We start from the raw sequence: 20,374 nt of genomic DNA, 5'->3' as shown, positions 1-20,374 counted from the left end.
TAATTGCTGGGTGGACTGGGAGACTTAATGATTAAAGACACTTGGCCTTGGGGACCCTGGGTGGCTCTGTCGGTTAAGTGTCCAACTCTCGATTTCGGCTCAGGTCATGATCTCACGGTTCGTGAGACTGAGTGCCAAGTTGGGCTCTGCACTAACAGTGCAGAGCCTGCTTGAGATTCTCTCTCTCCCTCTCACTCTGCCCTCCCACGCTCGCACTCATTCCCTCCCTCTCTCTCTCAAAATAAATAAATAAATAAACATCAGAAAAAAAAGACACTTGGCCAAATGTGTCTTGGAGACTTCTCATGGCCAGTGAATATGAGTCTGAGGCCTGTGGCGCCCGTTTACTGCAAGTTTGCCCCTGAGGAAGTCCTGTGATTCCTCTTACCCTCAGTCCCCTCCTCCGTGAAATGGACACATTAATACCTACTGGCCCTGCTGTCCCACGGGGATTCTCAGGAAAGACCAAATGACCTACTTTGTGTGGAAAAGCCTTGTAAGGTTTAGAGCCTGACTGTGATGCAAAGAGTTATGATTACTAATAATAAACAAGAAGAATGTGTGACAATGACCAGAATTTCCTGTTGAGACAACAACTCCATGAAACCATTAAGAGAGGTAGGATGTTTGTCAATTCCACAATGAGAGTTATGCTCTGGTATTGTTTCAACTGTCTCCAGGGAATAAAGGGTTTGACAGCAATAAAGAATGAGCCAATTTGTCCTAAAGATTCTTGTTCTTTTTAGAATCGTTTCAATAGTTTTCGGTACCTTCCCCAGGCTTTTCTTGCCTATTCTGCCAGGACTGATGAGAACTGTGCATTATTCAATTAATTTTTTCTTTAAAAGAATTTGTCTTCCCATGTGCTAATACTCACATAATTCACGTCTCAGAATACCACCCTGCTACCCAGGCAACCCTCAGGCTGGGGCCCTGCAAAACATCTCTTTCCTCAATGACCTCAGAAGTTTCTTCTGCTTACCAAGAAAAGAGGGAAATGCGTGCCCGGAGACCAAACCAGTCTGCCGGATCCCTTTCGTTCCCTCTATCAGCTCAGGACCAGAGGCTTTCATGTGGTTACCAGTTGGCATTTATAAATTTGTCAAAGAAAGGAGTGTGGGCAAAGCCCTCTGGGGGATACACACTGCCTTTCAGAAATGCAACAGAAGGATTCTTTCTTGCTGGTCTAATGATGCCTGGTGGTGACTTTGATGACCTATGGAATGTCATTTTCATTTCATGGCCTCACACAAAGTAGCCGACTGCCCTCCTCCATATCCTGTCACAAAGAGCCTGTGGATTCTGGTGCCAGATGGCGATCCAAAGCTTTTTCTTGAACTTCTTCCAAATTTACACTAAAATAATCAAGCTCCTATAATAATGGGGAAAGTCCTGCATCACCACCAAAAACCTGGAAAGGGTTCCCTCTGGCTAGAATTTTACAGCACTTCTCAAATTTTAATGGGCACATGAATCACCTGGGAATCTTGTTAAAGTGCAGATTCTGATTCAGTAGGTCTAGGATGGGACCCAGGAATTTGCATTTCTAACAAACTCCTGGGTGATGGTCTTACTGTTGGTCCCTGGACCACACTTAGAAGAGCCAGAAGTCAGAAGACAAATTCTGAGCAATTCTAGAACTCAAAGGAAGTGGTTAAAGAGATGCATATGGTGGAAGAAAGGTTGAAGAGGGAATCAAGAGCTACAATGGAGCTTCTACATATAGATAAGAAGAGAGGACACAGAGAAAAAGAATGGAGGCTGCACATATACTTCAACTGCAGAAAAACTCATTAGTCTTAATTCATCATATTACTATAGCAGGGCAGAAATACCACATGATTATTTTGATAGATGACCAAATCATTTGAGACTATTCAACATTCTATCATCATTTTCCTCCTCTGCCTCCTCATTGCCATCAGGAGAGAGAATATTTTCTTAAAGTGACAAGTGTACTCTACGTAAAATCAAGTCAAGTGGGATGTACTCTATGTAAATCAAGTCAAGATGCTTAATGGTGAACTACTAGAGCCATTCCCATTCCCATCAGTAACCAAAAAGATGTCCATGCCCATCAGTGTGACTAACGCTGGTCTGCACATCCTAATCCAGACAACCAAATACAAAACTGAAATTAGGGGTGCTATTAGTGAGGGTGATGTTCAGTTTCACGTAATCACGGCTAGAACAAAATAGAAGTGTCTTCTTCTCTTGCCTAAATTGCAGGGAGCAGACCAGCCTGGCATAGCAGCCATCCCATGAGTCCAGAGACCCAGGCCTTTCTGGTTCTCTGCTCAGTCTGCACGGAGGGGGCTCTCCTGCTGCAGCTCCGCTATAACTGGCTGCATATCTGATGTCTCAGACCTCATGAATATTTAGTGCTCCCTTGGTTTTTCCAGCTCACATATGCTTTGTTTACTTTATCTATAATGTGTCACACAGCTACTTGTTTCTATTGTTTCTAAGGCAGAACATAAATTTTTAAATAATATAGCAATGCACATCACATGAAATAACTATATTACCTTAACAAAGCTAAACAAAAATAATAAACGTATGATAATGACTATGCATTTTTTAAATGAGGGATAGTATAAATTTATCCTAACAAATACTAAATTGTATCATAAAAGGGCAAGAAATTCAACAGTGTGCTAACAGCTGAAAAGAGAGATCAATGCAGAAAAGAAAGGTCAGAAATAGTCCTGACGATATGTAGAAAATAGTAGATGCTAAGACAATTGTTTCCAAATCAATGAGAAAGAGATGTATTGGGGTACAATTTGCTAACTACATGGAAAAAAATAAAATTAGATGCCTACCTCACACCATTTACAAATTCCAAAGGAATTAAAGCTATAAATGTAAAAATGAAACAATGAAAATATGACAGGAAAATCTGTGTATGTCTTTAGATAATCTTAGGTTGGAAAATGACTTTTATTTTTTTTTTATTTAAAAAAAATTTTTTAATGTTTATTTATTTTTGAGACAGAGAGACAGAGAGAGACAGAGCATGAACGGGGGAGGGGCAGAGAGAGAGGGAGACACAGAATCCGAAGCAGCTCCAGGCTCTGAGCTGTCAGCACAAAGCCCCGACGCGGGCTCAAACTCACGAACTGCAAGATCATGACCTGAGCCAAAGTCGGAAGCTCAAGTGACTGAGCCACCCAGGAGCCCCAGAAAATGACTTTTAAATCTGCCAGCAAAGATGGAACAAAAACTGAAAATGTCAATCAACATGATTCTTAATTTTCTCTTTTTTTTAAGATTTAATTTTTAAGTAATCTCCACACCCAACATGGGGCTTGAACTCACAACCCCAAGATCAAGCATCGTATCTTCCACGAACTGAGTCAGCCAGGTGCCCTGATTCTTAATGTAAAAGGTCTGTACGATTCTTGTAAAAGGCCAAAATTGAACTGGAATAATTAAGTAAGAAGGCTCTGGAACAGGCCTAGCTAACTAGCCTAATTCTTCATCAGGTCCATGAAGAAGTGCTGGTAGGTCACACCAAATGGACACTATGGTTTTGTCCATATGCTAGTGGAAAGGTGTTACACATATATAATTTTTAATCTTTCAGAAAGTATATGGTCAACATGGGTGAAACTTGAAAACAGTATTCCAAATGAAAATCAGACCTGACACGCCACATGTCATGGGATTCTTTTTTAATGAAAAGTCCAGAATAAGCAAATCCATAGAGACAGAAAGGGACCTAAGGGGAGAGGCAGATGGGATGTGATACTCATGTATGTAGTATGTCTTTTGGGGATGATGAAAATGTTCTGGAATTAGACAGTGATAGTTGCATAACTTTGTGAATATACTAAAAACTATGAATTGTACACTTTAAAAAGACACATTTTATGGTATGTGAATCATATCTCAATTTAAAAAAAGAAAAAGAAAGGCGTATGCTACAATTCACTACCAAGCATGGATTCAGTTCTTTTCAACTGATCCTGATGCCTCTATAACATAGTGAGTTAAAAGAATTCCCTTAGGGTATCATTAAGACTTGGTGCCTGGGCAAGGCTCACAGAAAGGATCTCTATGGCTTGATGGCCAGGGTGGGCTAGCAGGGGACATGCCTCCTTACTTTATGATGCAGGTCCCACACAGCCAATCCATAAACCCACGACCAGGTTAGATTTAGCCATGCATCCTCCAAACAACACAAAAAACTCTGCTTTTAGTTTACAAATTTAAGTAAGTATGTCTGGACTTCCAGTGGGTGGATTTGGCCATCTGTGGTTTCAGAGCATTTCTGAGCTTTTGGTTCCAAGACCATGGCCTTGAACTCACGAGGATTGGGATCCTCTCCCAGAACTCCTGTCCACACCACTTTCCCGCAACTCTGTTGTCAGTGGGCCTTTTGTCCATCTGATACCGTGTGAGTTACAGACAGGGCTTATCAGAGCCAGAAAGCAACTCAGAAGTTAATCACTCTGACTACCCTAATTCCCACCTCCTACAATCACATTTAATGGATGAGGTCCAGAAAGGAGAAGGAGCCATCCACAGATTATCCCACAAATAAGTGAGGAAACTAGAATTAAGTTAAATTTCTGTGTCCCAGTTCCCAAAGCATATGTGGTTTATATCCAATTACTTCTGTTGCAACATCAGCCTTAGTAACTCCAGTTGCAATTAAATGGTCTCCCACACAGTGAAAAGCAAATGGAAAAGCACCGTCCCAGCATCAAGACAAGGGTATTACCTCTTTCAGAATACTCCAGACAACACAGCAATTTGAAAGCCATGCTCAGGCAGACACTGTGAGAACATACACCTTCTCCAAGTTTCCTAATGACTCCATAAACGTATCCTTGTTCATAGCTGCAGATGGAATTCAGAGGAGGGACCCAAGTATCTGCAGAGCAAATCTGACAGTCTCATAAAATCCAGCAGTAGAAAGGAAGCATTTTTCCTCTTCATCTCCTCTGTCAATGCAGCAGTTTCTCCTGTGATCCAGATACCCATTCATTCATTCATTCATTCATTTAACCAACAAACACTTTCTGAACACCTACAGTGTGCCCTGTGCTGGACAGTGAAACATGGAAATGGATCAAGATAAACCTGCCTTTAAGGAGCTCCCAATCTATTGGGAGATGCTCCTATATGGCCAGCACCGGCAGAAGGGAAAGGTAAGAGCCAGAGAGTTTATGCAAAAGACCATGGAGACACAGGTGAGGTCCTGATTCTGGCTTGTGGGTCAGGAAGGCTTCACAATGTTGATGGCATTTAAGCTGTGTCTTCAAAGTCTTCAAATGGCAGAGGGGGTAAAGCTCTTATGACAGAGAACAGATGAGCAAAGGGACAAAGCACGAGGAACATGGTGTGTTCAGGAAAGGGGAGGAGACCAGGGTTTCCAGAATGTGGTACCTTGAGCTGTGTTATGTTGACCTGTCCTCAGTGAGTGTCCATCACTAAAATATGAGTTTCCTGGCGTCAGCTAGGGACTGTGCATTAGCCCGTTCTGAATCTCCATCACCTAGCATGGTGCTTAGCACCTAGTCAGCACTCAGCAACCTTTTTCCAAGTAAATGGATAAAAGAAGAGTTAACATGTATTAGGCACTAACTACATGGCAGATGTTGTAATGAGTACTTTAGATACGTGAAAGAAACCTGATGGATATGGTAGTATTATTATTCCTATTGTTAATATCCCCCTTTAACAGAAGAGATGACTAAGACGCAGAAGCTTCACACAGCTGGAAAGAGGCCTATTTGATCTTCAGACCCAGGTCACCTTCTGCCAGATGAATGTCTTCCACCGTTTTGGGTCTGTCTCTCCGCTACTCTAGGGGACAAGGCTGTGTCTAGTTCCTGCACTTTGCTCTCTGAAATACTGCTCCGTCACTGTAGTGGGGATGAATGGTAGGAGAGGGAGGCAGGATCCAGGTTGTAAAGAGCCTTGCCTGCTAGGCAGAGGGTCCCGGACTAGACTTTAGAGATGGTGGAAGGTTCAACACAAGCCAACAAACATGCTTGGTTCTTTCAGTACTTATCATGAGCCTTGCCATGGACTCTGAAGTCAGCACAGATTTCCTGGGAAGAAGAAAATAGAACCCCAAACTCCTTAGCTCTGTGTCAAAGTGGCACAATCAGATATCCAAGAAGTGGTGAGTAGGGCAAAAACCATCATGGGTTAAGGCTTTCTCCATGTGATAGTCTCAAACATCTGGCTCCTTCCTATGCTCTAAATTTGGAACAACTACATATTCACTTCCTCCTAATCAAGATAAGCCCAAGACCGAGAATCCAGACAATTGTGCTAGGTCATTTAATTGCCTTCCTCTTGGAAACCTTGAGCTAGCCATAGGGAAATTCTCTGGCCAAGGCAAAGAATAAAGGTCAACACTATGTCGCATCCTGATGCCTTTTACAGACCCCAGGAGCCACAGGAGAAATCAATTCCAGTCAAACGAGTTGTGAATTTTTTTGTTTTTTGTTTTTTGGGTTTTTTTTTAGTGGAGTCAATATTTTAAGATTCTCCAAGTCATGGAAAAATATACACTAAGAACATGAAAACAACACTCACTGTCTCCAACAGCATAAAATTTACTTCTCATTGTTGTCTAAATAAAACCAGGCTAATTCCATCAGGAGGCTGTGTTCCTTAACCCACCATAAAATGATGTGTTATGAAATATTAATGGAAAAAATAGTATTACAAATGATTCCTACTTTTCCTGGCTGCCCACAATTTTGTTATTAACCATGCTTTCTTTTTTAAAGCTTTTTTTTTTCGGACTATGAAAGTAATAGGTACTCATTGTTGAAATTTTGGAAAAGAAAAAGAAAAACGAAATAACAATCGCTGCAACCCACTATTAACAAGTTATTTAAAAAAAAATTTTTTTTTAATGTTTATTTATTTTTGAGACAGAGAGAGACAGAGCATGAACAGGGGAGGGGCAGAGAGAGAGGGAGACACAGAATCTGAAACAGGCTCCAAGCTGTCAGCACAGAGCCCGACACGGGGCTCGAACTCACGAACTTTGAGATCATGACCTGAGCTGAAGTCGGACGCTTAACCGACCAAGCCACCCAGGCGCCCCTTAACAAGTTATTTTTTAAACAAAAATTGAGGTCATAAAATCTGAAGTTTTTTTCATTTCTCATTTGTAAGTGGCATAATCCCATACACCGAGTATTCTTCAAATATGTCATTTTTATCAGATATATGAAATTGCTCAGTGTGGAAGTGCCATAATTAATTGAGCCAGTTACCAGCCTGTGGACACCCGGGTTGTTCCCAGTCTTTTGATTTTATAAATCAATGTGTAAAATGTTCTCATGCAAATGTCTTTGTCTTTCTAAGAGTTTCTTTAGGAAGTAGAATGACTAAACCAAGGGGTATGAAAAACCTAAGGTTCTTGATAGACATTGCCAAATGGCCTTCCATTGTGTTCAACAAATATTCATTGCGTGCCTAAATGCCAAGCATGGTGCTGGGCACTGGGGATACCACAGTGAATGGGAGACAAACTTCCTGCCCTCCGGAGCTATATTCTAGTGATGGTACCGACGTAGCTTCCCACCAGCCATTTATGAGTATGCCTGGCTCATTCCCTCACCAGCATGATGATCAGTTTATGAGTAAACCTTGAGTAACCGGTAGCCTAAAAGTGTTCTTTCAATTACTGGTTGAATTTGCTAGTTTTTGATTAACATACTTTCCCATATAGGTAGCAACCATCTCCATTTGTACATGTAAATTGCATGCTCACGTCCATTTTTGTATGATGTTTGTCTCCTCTCACTGGGAAAAGTTTTTCATATATTCTAGATGCCAACTTGCTGCTGCCATATTGTACAAATACTTTTCATCTGCACTCTGGATATTTGTGGTGCTAACTTTCATTCATTTGGCAAATCCTGAGCACCTACCAGTATGGGGGGGTGGAGAGGTGGACAGAAACAGACATGGTCCCCTTGGGGGAGACAAACCTGCTTCATGAGAGAATAAGACAAAGGACTAAGAGACGACATGCCCTTGCATGTCCCTGTTATGACTGAGGACATGAGTCTCAGAGACAACTCCTGAGAAGCAGAAGCTGAGACAGGGAAGCATCCAGGGAGTGCTCTTCCTGGGTGTGAGGGGGCACCTACAGGGAGTGAGGGAGGCAGAAAGGGAAGGGAAAGGACTGGCAAGAGAATGTGCTCTCCTGTGAAGTCTCTCTCTGTCCTGGTCCTTGCTGGCATGCTGGCTTGGAAGCATAACCTTCACAGCAGAGATTCCTTCCTTGAAGTGGGGGTGGGTGGCCTTTTGTGAACCCTGCCACCAAGTCAGACACTGGTTATGAGATGCTTCTGGAGGGTGGGGAATGTGGCCTCCCAGGTAGGTAGCTCCCCAGAAGAGGCAGCTGTGAGTGCCAGCAGTCAATGCTGTCGCAAGTTGGGGTGGGTGCAGGAGCCTGGCAAAGGGCATGTGGGTGCGGCCCTGTGGTGTGTCCCACACATGTCAGAGAAGCTGAAAGGCCAGTGTGGCATGAGGGGCGAGGGTGGGGGGCACCACGATCAGCCTTGTAGTTAGCAGAGATCAGTTTGGTTTCAGTGTGGAGAATGGACAGGGGAAGAGGGCAGAGAAGAACTGCACGGTCTGGTGAGTTTGGGGAGTGCAAAACACACAATGCCCCACCTTGGGTCCCTTGGGACCATGATAAGCATGTCAAAGCCTCTGAGAAATCCTACAATATGGAAACTTGAGTAACTTTGCTCAGACCCACAGTTCTCAAGAAATCACAGAGAAATCAATGAACAGAAGGGATATAGCATGACAATACAAAGGGTGAACTCCAATAGAGAGACAGAGGCCTGGACTACCGTAGTCCAGCACTTCTCTGCAGAGAAGTGGGTGTGTTGAAAGCATATTTAGGAATTAAAGACCACAGGACTTAAATTGAAGATTGGCTATGGAACAAGAGGGAGGGAAATGTCAAGAACGACTCGTACGTTTCTAATTTGAACATCTGGATGGTGACACATCACTCTTGGAGAAAGATGGGGTCTGTGATTGAGTAACGCGGGAGAGGACCGTGCATTTGAAAATAGATGTTACGCTCAATATTTTAACTTAGTAAATGCCAGCAAAACGTGGGGCATGGGCAGACCCCCTGATGAAAGACTTGGGTTCTCAATCCAGCTCCACCAACACGCAAATCTATAACCCTGAGAAGATCCCTTCACCCCACTGAGCCTCAGTTTCCCCACCTGAAATATGGAGATGATAAATCCTATTCTAACTACCTCATACGACTACCATTTGATCAAATAAAATAATAGAAATAAAAATACATCCTAAATAGTAGAATGCAACCTAAACACAAGAGTCGTGTTAAGATTATGGCTAGCACTGTCTTTAGAGGTCACTTCAGCCATAACACCCCAAGGACTCAAGTCAGAACAACACACGATGTCAACAGACCCAGAGACATAAATCTAGGAGGTGGCTACGTTATAAAGCTAATTACAGAGATTTACGTGGAATCATCCCAATATGTTTTCAGGCAAGGAATTTTTTTTTTGTCCATTATTAACGTCTCTCCCTCTCCTCACTCTCACTCAACCAGGGCTTTCAACCAGGGGCACCCCCACCCCACCAAAACCTGCTCTCAAGGTACCACCCACTGAGTGGCATTAAAGAGATAGCGCCAGGAAAACCTGACACGCGATCTTCCCAAGGATGCTTACCCAGCTCGCCCGCAGCACAGAAGCAAATCCTCTGACAGAGGCCGGAATCTGAACGGTGGGATTGGGGTCCAGGCAGCATACTCACAGAGGTACTGAGAGCGCAGTAAGCAGGTCACAAAGGACAAATGCTGGAGGAGTCCTCTGACCCCGCACACCTAGAGCAGTCAGGTTCATAGCGACAGAAAGTAGAAGAGTGACTGTCAGGGGTGAGGCGGGGATTGGAGAAGGGATGGGGATGGGGGGGCATGGAGAGCGGGAGAGAATGGAATAATGGAGAGTCAGTGTTTAATGGGTTCAGAGTTTCAGCTGTGCAAGGTGGAAAGCGGTCTGGAGATGGATCGTGGTGATGGTTGCCCAATAATGTGGATGTACTTAATACTTGGAGCTGTGCACTTAGAAACGGTTAGGATGGTGAATTTTGCGTCCTATTTTACCATAATAATAATAATAACAACGTGTAGAGGAGGTTCAAAGTCACATCCTTATACATTTGTCAAACCCATAGAATGTACAACAGTAAGAGAGAAGCCTCATGTAAACTACTGACTATGGTGATGAGGTGCCCATGCAGGTGTCTCGGTTGTAACAAAGGTAGCACTCTGGTGCCAGACAGTGGGGGAGGCCGTGCAGGGGCAGGAGGTTTATGGGAACTCTCTATCTTCTGCTCAATTTTGCTGTGAATCTAAAACTGCTTTAAACAATAAAAGTATTTTTAATAATAATAATAATAAAGTGGTACCTAGATGGTTTGTAGCGCTTACCCTGTACTCAAGCAATCATTCCAGAAAGGGACTCCACACGCACGCACACGCACGTCATGCCCATGCACGCATGCACGACCTTCCCACGCACGCACGCGCGTTACGCCCACGCACGCGCATCACGCCCATGCACGGATGCGCGTCGCACACGCGACACGCCTGTTGTGCACGTGCGCGCACGTCATGCGCGTGCACGCACGTCACGCCCACGCTTGCACGTCACGCCCACGCACGCACACACGTCATGCACGTGCGCACAGCCCTGCCTACCTTTCGCTCTCAGCTAGGCAAGTAGAACTGGTCCTAGTTGTTTGGGCTCGTTTGGGGTTCGCTCTGGAGCTTTTAATGTCTAAAGGAATCTTTGTTCTCGCCATGGAGCCATTGCTCATCTCATTTAGCTCTTACGTAAGACATGCTTTGGATCTGATATGTGGGGGAAAAAAAACATTACCCATTTTACTCGTTTTGAATAAGCTAAAAATAACCATCCTCCCCATTTCCTGGAGCCAATAAAGACTGCTTGGAAAGAATAGAGGAAAGAAAGACACGGAATGTGAAAAAGAGCCGAGTCTGGGCATACAGAAACCTGGGTTCAAAGCCTGGCTCTGCCCCTCGTCTGTTGTGCGACCCAGACAAGTCACTCGGGCACCTCATCCACCAAATGAGAAGGTTGTGCCGGAACCTCTGGCCTTTGAGATGCCTGCGGCTCTGACATCCTGCTTTTCTGTGAAAAGTAAGACGGGGAGTTGAAGCATCTTACTTTGCTAGCCATCCAGGAGATGAGTCATTTTTATTATTCAGAAACTTTTCCAAATTAATTTTGACGTGGTCCTGTGTGGTAAGAAATAGCTAATGTCTTCTCTCCTCCCGTTCCTGTTTTAGTGTCTAGAAATAGTCATTCAGACTCACGGTCTCCCCTTTTCAACTCCTGCCACCCTCCCTGCCGTGCAGTTTCTGACTCCCCTATCCTTTGTAACTGATCCTGTCAAGGTCACCGTCACCTCTTGTGGTCGAATCAACAGGCATGTCCCAGTCCTTTTCCTACCTTGACTTCTTCTCAGGAACATTTCGCCATAGGTGACCATCTCTCTTTCTTGAGATACTCTCTTCCCTAGGGCTGAGAGGGAAAATGACTTTGCCCTCGCAGAGCCCTGAGTGCCAACGCCAGGATTTGTACCCATGATGTTACTGCCAAAGCCCCTGGGCCTCAATGCTGCAGGTACCATGTCAGCATTTTCGGTGATTTGCCTTCCCGCTGGGATCATTTTGCCACCACATTCTAAATTCTCCAGGTGATTCAGTCCTTCACTCATTCATCAATGACTTGTCAACAGCCAACTCTTTACCAGGCACCAGATGATGAGATGGGGGTATAGCCAGACCAGCATGACCCCCGCTCTCCCAGCATTTATAATTCGGTAGAAGAGTCAGGCATTAAACAGGTAAGTACAAGATACATGTATAAATACAAACATGATGAGTTCTTGGAATGAAAGTGCCAGATGCTATGAGAGATGAGAACAAGGAGGACAGACAGGATGTGGGCAAATGCCACTTTGGAGAGAGTGACAATGACAGGAGAAGGAGCTGGCAGAAAGGATAGAGAGGGTGGGAGCTCACTGGGCAGCGGAGACAGCACACCCTTATTGGGGCCTGGTGGGGGTGGCATCTTGAAAGGGGTACCTGGGGGACTAGGCCTTGTCATTACCAACAGCCTCCTGCTTTTACTTAGATGGAGCTTTTGGAGTGTCTTGGGGAAGCCAATGAAGATTCTGGAGGAACTAAGCCCCTCCCATGCCTCCCCCGGCCCCCCATGAACACCACCCCTGGGGCCAGATCCAGAGGAGGCCACGGCTGGACCATTTCAGGGCCTACAAGGGGCCAGAGTGAGTGAGAGAGCAGAGCAATGGGCAGAGGGGGTCAGGCAGGGTCGGCTCCCACAAGGCCTTGGGGGACACCCTGAGGAGGCCTCCAGCTCAGGCTGCAGGAAAAACACTCTGATGATCCGTGGAGACTTGGCAGGGTGGGCACGGAGTCAGGGGGGGGCATAAGGGTAGCTTATGCTGACCCTGCTTATTTCCAGCAGGCGTAGAATCAGAAATATTTTGCCATAGCCGAGGTAATAAAACTGTTTCTCTCAGCTTCCTTGTGGAGGGCAAGCACTCGTATCATTACGAAGCCCTCAGAGCCCTCGGAGGTGACCTGGTCCCCTTCCTCCGCGCACAGATGAGGAACCCGAGGCTGGCGAGCTGTAGGGACTCCCTGGCAGGCTCATGAGACCAGTAAGCGGCACAGGTAGAACTGAAACTTTGTCTGCCTGGCTCCAAAGCCCCTCACCTTGTCCATGAGGCACCTTGGGATGCCACCTGGACCAGCCCACTCTGTCTTGCAGGTGAGGAAATGGAGACTCAAGGGCTGGGACCTGATCCCCAGAGGCCTGGCCCTGCTGCTTCCCCTGCTCCAAGCTGCCTCCTTTTGGGGTGGCAGAAGAGAACGTGTCCCTAAAGAGAGGCCATAATCACGTGGCTGTGAACAAAGCAGTGTCCCTAACAGTGTCCCTGTGGTAGGGAGCAGTGCAGGGCCCCAGGGGAGGAGGAGAGCTGCCGCCCCGAGCAGCTGGTGTGGGAGCTGGAGCGGCTGCCTGCCACCCCCTCTCCCAGGAACATAAAACTCAGGAACGCGCGTTGGGCAGGAGCCCGTGGGAACAGTCCTGCGCTCCCCTCTCCAGGGGCCGCCGCAGCCACTGATTATGCTCCCAGCAAAATTCTGGCCCAACGACTCTGTCGTACAGAGAGCTGGCGCCGGGCGGGCTGCCACGAGGGGCTCACGGCAAGTCCACCGGGTCCAGGGCCTGTACCTCTAACCCCACAGAGACCACGTCTCCCAGGGTCCACACTCTGACCCTGGAAATCTGGAGCTAGTTAAGGGAATTTGGACAGATGTTGCTCTTTCCAGTTTCCTGTGGAAATTCAGCAAAACCAGGAGGCATCTCACTTAGGGGAGGAGATGAGATATGGGAGGAAAACTGAAGAAGTAAACACATGAGGCATTTGTTTGCAAAGCAGTTGTCCCTTTATGGCTCGGGGCTGGTCAGAAGGACGGTCTCCTCCAGCAGAGGCACTTGACAGCAAAGCAGGACCCTGGCCAGCCAGGGTGTCCACAGCGGTGAGCCCGGCCTACACACACTTGGTGCTTGCACACTCCTGAGCCCTTGCACAAGCTGTCCCTGTGTTCGCAATGCCCTTCCTTACCTTCTCTTTCTAGAGAACCTCCCAACCCTCATGGGCCAACCGGGGTTCCCTGCCTCCCACCTTTCCAGGCCACAGTGGTGGCTGCTCCTCTGGGTTCACCCTTCACCCTGGGAACAGTTTCACAGGGATCTTGTTACCGTGGGCTTGGAAGGCAGTTTGTTGTTACATCTGTCTCCCCTGCGAGCCTTCAAGCCTTTGGCAGGTGTTCTACCTAATCAGCCTGTACAGAAGACCCCTGTAAATCTTGGAGGACAGACGGGGTGGGGAGAGAGAAATGGAAGGAGGGAAGGAAAGACGTAGGAAGAAGAAAGGAGGAAATAGGGATTTCTTCAGGATATTTGCAAACCCCTAATGCTTCCTGATTGACTTGAGCCAACACCTGCCTCTCAGAATTAACATGCCTCCAGAAAATTCCACCATTAGGCTAGAATAGGACTGACCTGAGCACCACAAATAATAGTGGTGTAAAGGAGATAGGAGATCATTTCTCACTCACATGAAAGTCATACTGAGTATGGAGAGGCTGCTCTTCGAAGTCATCACAGGCCCAAGCTCCTCAGTTCCATTGCTCTGCCATTCCACGGATGTTGTACGCATACTGGTGGTCCAAGATGGCCCACCACCACATCCCCAGTCACGGGAGGGGCAAAGGGCAAGGGAAAGTACACTCCTCCCTTGCAAGGCGTGACTGGATTTTGGGTGCATCAGTCCCCTCACTGCCTAGGGCCATGCCTAGTACAAGGCAGGCTGGGATTTGTGGTCTAGTGCTGAGCATCTGTATGCCAAGGTGAAAGTTCCATTTTAGTGTAAGAGAGGGGAAATGGATTTTGGAAACAACCAGAAATCTTTCCAAAATAACAACTGACAAAGGTTTTATTATTTATTTATTTATTTATTTTTTAAGTTTATTCATTTTTGAGAGAGAGAGAGAGCGTGAGCAGGGGCGGGGCAGAGAGAGAGAGGGAGACACAAAATCCAAAGCAGGCTTCAGGCTCTGAGCTGTCAGCACAGACCCCGACTCAGGATCCCGACTCAGGGCTCGAAGTCACAAACCACGAGATCATGACCTGAGCCAAAGTCAGATGCTTAACCGACTGAGCCACCCCAGAGCGCGCCCCCCCCCACTCCTTTTTAAAAACATATTTCAAAGCCACGGTATTTTCATGATATATTTGTCCATCTCAACAAACCTGTGAAGAAATTGAGGCTCAGGGGTGGAAACACCTTTGGGTGAAGGCACTATGAGTAGTGAAGGAATGGAACAAAAACCTGAATATGTGGTCTAAGTTGGTATTTCAGTTTAAAACCTCTCAAATACTAAAAAGAGGAGAAAGAAGCTATAACTGGGCAGCTCTTTATAGGGAGAAGATCTGGGGATCTGAGGTGAACCCCAGCTCAGTGTATCTGATATTATAGGTCTGTCCCCACAGCTACCTTAATTGAGGCTAATGTCCAGAACAAATAGATGAGTGGTCATCCTCCCCCAAGCTGGTCAAACTGTACCCGGAATGCTGTGTTCTGGAAGCCAGCCCTTAACAGGAACACCAAGAAACAGACGTCTGGAGGTGACATAGGCTGGGGTCTGGACACCCTGTCCCGTGAAGAAAGAATCACAGCTAAACACCATGGAGAAGGGCAAAATCTGGGGTATGTAACTCCTTATCTTCCCATCTCTGTCACAGTGAGGGCTAAGTGATCTCATCTGGGTGGCTCTGAGGAGCAGGACAAGGGCCAGTGGTTGTAAGTCACTGGGAGGCAGAGCCACTAGCGCAAAGAAAAGGAGGTAAAGAGAGTGGAGTAATGACGCAGGTGTGGCCGGTGTGGCAGGTGGGGAGGCCTTGCTGTCAGAGGGCTCTCAAGCAGGGATGGAGATGCTGCAGAAAGGACTCTTCTAAGGCAGAAGTGTTTACCTGGAAGCTCCTGAGGGCACGTGCAGTCCGGTGTGTGTGTGCCCGGCAACGGCATGTGTGTGCACGTGTGTGCTTCCCTGTGTACAGGGGCCATCGCTTCCTTGAGATTCTCCGAGGCGTCCGTGACCCGAGCAGGATTCCGTGGACTGGACCACCGGGCACCTCCAGGGCCCCTGGCCACTCTAAGATCCCCTGGCCCCAAGCTAGGAGCACAGACATCCCCAGTGAGGAGCGATAAGGAAGAATTCAGTGGCCTCAGGAAAGGGGGTCTGTCTGGGACTGAAGATGGCACTACGAGTATGCCCCTGGGAGATGCCACGAAGTCTGACTATACAAGCCTCACTTGGCAAGCTTGGAGCAGACGTTCCTCCCCCTCCTAAGGCTGGAGTGGCCCAGCACCCCACTGCAAAGAATCCAGTGATCCTACATTTGTCACACACTAGGTGGGGAGACTGACACAAGGACCAGCCACATCAGTTGTGGGGCTCAGTGCCAAATGAAAATTGCAGCTCCCTCTTTCAAAAAGTATTAAGAATTTCATGATGGTAACAGTAGAGCATTAAACCAAGTGGGGGGCCCTTCAGTTGGGGGGGGTGGGTAGTGAACAAGTCAAACGCCCAAGAAGCTGGCCTGATCAGATCAGAGACAGTCCAACAATGAGTTAGAAGCTCAACTCAGTCTAAAGCTCAGGCCTCCTGAGCCCCACCCCATCCCTAGTCCTCTTTTCATCACATCCCACCCCCTCACCCTCACCCTCTGAGCTTGGCTGCCTCTGGAGATCTAGCTACAGCCAGGCCGTGTGGTACCAGGGGAGGGAAGAGTGGTGAGGGCCTCATGGGCTCCTCATACCCTGAGGTCTCTGGTCCTATCATGTTGGGCAAGTGAGGCCTGACCTTTCCCGGGCCTGAAAGTTCCTCCGGGTCTGTGGGCTCGGCCCACCTGAGCAGTCCCATGCCACGCTCAGCTGATGGTGCAGGGGTGGGAGACAGTGCCAAGGAGGGGGAAGGCGGCCCCAAAGACAAGCTCTGGAAACCTCACAAGTTCACACCTGCTCTGTCCGGGACCGCCGGCAGCAGTTGGGGCCAGGTCATTCTTTCCACGAACCAACAGAGCTTGGGGAGTGGTTGAACACTGTCGTGGTCATATTTGCTTTTAGAAAGACTTTGCTGCCAAGTGGGGAGGAGAAATTGAGATAGCAGGTCTGCAAAGGAGGCCACTTAATGGTCTATTCCATGGATCAGGGAAGAGAGGCTATGGGGTTTGAACTGAGACAATAGAAATGGGAAGGAGGGAGAAGACTGGCTTGGGAGACGGTGGGTAGGACTGAGAGCCTTTCAGTACCCCTTGGATGTGGGGAGTGAGTCTGGAGGTGACCCCAGCTTTCTGGCTTACGTGGCTGAATAAATGGTACTGCTGTTCAGTGAGAGAGGTGTAGCAGGACACTTGGTTCTAACTGGCTGACCTTGGTTACAATCAAACTGACCTTTACCAAAAGGAAAAAGGGAGCACACTGGCTCATAAGACTGAACAGTGTGAGATTAGAGTTCACTCACTCACTTCATTCACAGCAAGATCCAGGACCTCAAACCACATCATCAGTATATTCTCCCTCCTTCTCTTGGCTCAGGTACTCTGTGCTGACTGTCCTTGATGACTCCTCTTGCATTGTCACAGGATGGCCAGCAGCCTCATGGTCACAAGATGGCTGCCGACACCTCTCTGAGCTATATCCTTCTAGGTTTAAATCAAATAGAAGTAAACAAGAGCTTGTGTCTGAGCATTTCCACGAAAGTTCTGAGATTCACTCTGTCTGAGCATCTCCACGAAAGTTCTGAGATTCACTCTGGTCAGACCGGCTTAGATCACACGCTGACCCTTGAGCCGGTAGTTGTGCTCACTGACTTGGACCTCACACGTGAGCTCTCCTGGAACCATGTGGACTACAGAGACTAAGAGGGGAAGGGGCAGATCCCAAAGAAACACGTTGGCTCTTGCCAGAGTGAAGGGAAACGTGCCAAGGAGACAAACCACATCTTCCAGCTTTGTGGATGAGTGTGGGCTGGAATGAGTTGTGCGGCAGCGTTGGCACAACCACGGGGAAGTGCTCGGCAGGCGGAAGGGTGGGGGAAGACCCAGAGTGCAGGCGGTGAGAGATAGGCTTCAGAGCGCAGGTAGCGCTGTGGACTTTGGAGCCATTCTGGACCCCCTGCCTCAGGAACAGCAAGTCCGGCCTGTCGCGAAGGTCTCTCCGTCCCTTAGCGCTTCGGGATTTGGCGGCGGAGCGGTGGCTGCTGTCCTGCACCAGCTCCATCTGACAAGACTAGGTGGCTTTGTACCGTCCTCTCCCTTGGTTGATATCAGGACGTGAATATGTTTGACGGTGACGTGAGCCACTGATGCTGCAAAGGAACAAGATGCATGCCAGGCCTCGGTGCCAGGGCATGATGTGAGACAGCCAGGGTCCTTCGGGGCTGATGAGCGTGCACAGGGGATCACAGGCTGACCCCTCACTAGGAGTCAGAGGTGACTCCTCTTGCCTGCCTCTCTCTCTCTCTCTCTCTCTCTCTTTTTTAAATGTTTTTTTATTTGGGAGAGAGGGGGTGAGTGGGGGAGGGGCAGAAAGAGAGGGACACAGAGGATCTGAAGCAGGCTCTGAGCTGTCAGCAGAGAGCCCGATGCAGGGCTCGAACTCATGAACAGTGAGATCATGACCTGAGCCAAAGTAGGAAGCTTAGCCGACTGAGCCACCCAGGCGCCTCCCCTCTTGCCTCTCTTCAGCTGGTGGGTCTTTTGGTCTTGTCCTTTCTCCTCTTCCTTGAATGAAGACGAAGGGAATACTTAGTGGGAGGTGGGGGGGTAGTGAGACAGCCATCTTGCAACCACAGTGTGACAGGAATGTGCTAAGCATGGCCGTGTGGAAAGACGGAATGAGCCTCCTCCCCCAACAGTACCATGAAGCCTCCCTATCAGCCCCAAAATGCCTAATGCTAGGCATCCTCTCACATAAGAAAAATAAAGCCTTGAATTTTATTAAGCCACTGTTTTTCAGGTTTCTGACACTTGCAGCTGAATACAAGTAAGTCCTAACTGGATAGACCCAGGTAACAGTCAGCATTAAAGCCAGGCCTGTGTTTGAGGTCTTCCAGGGAGAACATGCAGGGTCACAAGAGGATCCCATGGGATCCCAGGAAATGTGGCTCAAGGATGTTGGAGAGGAAGTCTGGAGTGGATGGGGAGCTAAGAAATGTGGTGCAGTGGCCAGAGCCACAAGAGGAGACAATTCCAACAGGAGGCAGGGACGGAGCAGGCCAAATGTAGTGGTGAGATGCAGGGACACGGGGAAGAAACTTTGCAAGGGATTTAGTATATGAGAGGCCCTTGACCTGTCAGGAGAGGTTCAGTGCAGGGTTGGGGACAGAAGCGAAACCACACAGCGTGATAGACTCCCAGGCTTTGGGCAGCTCACTCATGGGGGAGGGGCACTCGTGGAAGGACGATGCAATGGGAGGAAGCGGCCCCTGGGCCAGCTGCTGTCTTGTCCTCACTGCAAAGACCATTTCCCCTCTTTCATCCAGGATGAAGTCTAAACTCTTCAGCCTGGCGTCCAACCCCACCAAGATGTGGACCCAGTCAGGACCTGGCTCACCTTCCCAGCCTCCCTCCACCACATTCCAGCAACACCGCTCCCCACCGTTCCTGGCCCTGCCGCCCCCTCCTTGGACCACCCTCCCCTCCCAATCGATGGCCTGCTCAGCCTTTCAAGATGGCACAGGTTGCAGCCTTCTATGATGAAGATGAGATCATTTCCTTTTTTGGGCTCCTCCCATCCCTCTGTGTCCACCTTGAAACATGACTGCCCGAGTCCAAGCAGGGTTTGCTCACTGGGGTAGGGACAGTGTCTGGTTGTCTGGCACATGTAGGGGCCAGTAGTCTCGGCCTTGGCGAGTCGTCCTGGGCCGGTGACAGTACGCCTTCCATGAAGCTCCCAGGGCAAGGGGAACATGCGAGCATCCTCAGGTCCACATCTGTCCCTTCCACTCCCACATCGCTGGCTTCTGAGAGCTCCAGAAGGGAGCAGAGCAATCAGCAGAGAAGCGCAAGGGCTTTCTTCCCTTCTCCTCTCTGGAGACTTTCCAGAGGGCAGCTGCATCCTTTCTCTTGTTTTAGAAGGAAAAGATGCGATTGTGACCAAATTTAGAAAACAACCAAAAATTAAAATAAAACACAACCCATATTTAAAATCCATTTTGACAGCTCCACCCCGCTAAAAGGAGCATCTCTTCTGAGCAACGTGGGTGAGGGCTCAGCAGCAGAAGTGACAGCACGGCAGGCTGTGATGTCACCAGCTTGGAGGTCGCTGGGGAGAGGGGGTTCTTCCCACCAGAGATGGACAGGCCTGTCCCACCAGCACAGGGGTGGGATGATGAGAGCCCAGGGGGAGGTGGGGCTGGCATGGGGCAGATGCACACAAATTCAAGGAAGCAGCTTCTTGTTCTTGCCAATAGCTGGGGAGGAAGGATGCTTCTGGAAACTACCTCAGAGACCAACCACAGTGGATGGGCCCCTCCTTAGCACAGTGCTACTTTTAGCACATTGTTCTGCTGTGTTTTGTGAGGAACAGAGGGAAACCCAGGGAACCAAACAGTGTCACTCACCTCATACAATAAACATAGCAACCAGGTACTGGGTGAGTGCTACATGCCAGGAGCTGAGCTAGGTGGTTGGTCGTTTTGATTTTG

At 48.0% G+C, this 20,374-nt stretch overlaps 1 long non-coding RNA gene across 1 annotated transcript; it reads left to right on the top strand.

Annotated features, from left to right (window-relative positions):
* The first annotated feature begins 10,739 nt into the window (after positions 1 to 10,739).
* Positions 10,740 to 17,438, top strand: LOC109270087 (uncharacterized). The gene is made up of 3 exons (XR_002081418.2): positions 10,740 to 11,916; positions 15,156 to 15,372; positions 17,263 to 17,438. It is a non-coding gene; the product is annotated as an uncharacterized LOC109270087 (long non-coding RNA).
* Positions 17,439 to 20,374: the final 2,936 nt, after the last annotated feature.

The sequence above is a fragment of the Panthera pardus genome, unplaced genomic scaffold, assembly GCF_024362965.1.
Source record: "Panthera pardus isolate Hobbes unplaced genomic scaffold, ASM2436296v1 HiC_scaffold_20, whole genome shotgun sequence".
Classification (NCBI taxonomy): domain Eukaryota; kingdom Metazoa; phylum Chordata; class Mammalia; order Carnivora; family Felidae; genus Panthera; species Panthera pardus.
The sequence above is the reverse complement of the archived record's forward strand: the minus strand, read 5'-3'. Positions and strand labels throughout refer to the sequence as shown.